The following is an 883-nucleotide window of genomic DNA, read 5'->3' on the forward strand; positions in this document are numbered from 1 at the left end:
GCTTATATAGAAATAATATATATAAACAACTCTCAACATTCATATGAAAACAAACAACTAAAGAATGTAAAAATTGGGTAAAAGATTAGAAAAACACTTCACGGTACAGATGGCAGAGAAGCATATGTAAAGATGTTCCGCATCATTTGACATTTGACAAATTAAAACCACTGAATATGTGACTACATATCTCTTAGAATGACTTTTAAATGAAGTAACAACTTCAGATACTGGCAAGGATGCAGAATAATTGGAACTTTCATGCATTGATGGTAGAAATGCAAAATGACACAGCCACTTTGGAGAACAATGTGGCAATTTCCCACAAAGATAAAGTGAACATTGACTTTTCCTGTGCCCCAGCGATCCAACCTGGCATTACTCAAGTGAAATAAAACCTGTGTTCACACAAAAACCACCTGGAGACACATGTTTATAGTAGTTTTATTTGTAATCACCAAGACTGAAAACAACTCAGATGTCCTTCCACTGGTGAAGAGATAAATGAATTATGCTACACCTATACAATGGAGTGCTGCTCAGGAATAAAAAGGACAAAATACTGGCACATGCAACAAAACGAGTAAATCAAAATGTATTATACTTGTGAAAGAATTCAGATTAGAAAGGTTGCATGCTGTTTGATTCCACTTATATTCTTGCAGTAGCCATACCATTGGAACAGTGACCAGAGGTGTGGATGCCAGGGGCTGGGAGTAGGGAATGGTTGACTCCAAAGGGGAAAAAGGTACTTTGTGTCGGGGGAAGGGTGACAGAGCTGTTCCATATCTTCATCGTGGCGGTGGGTATATGACTGTTTACGTTTGTCAACGCTCACAGAACTGGACCCTGAAAGGGTAAATTTTGTTGTATGTAAATTAAA

The sequence above is a fragment of the Propithecus coquereli genome, unplaced genomic scaffold, assembly GCF_000956105.1.
Source record: "Propithecus coquereli isolate 6110/MARCELLA unplaced genomic scaffold, Pcoq_1.0 Scaffold133, whole genome shotgun sequence".
Taxonomy (NCBI): Eukaryota; Metazoa; Chordata; class Mammalia; order Primates; family Indriidae; genus Propithecus; species Propithecus coquereli.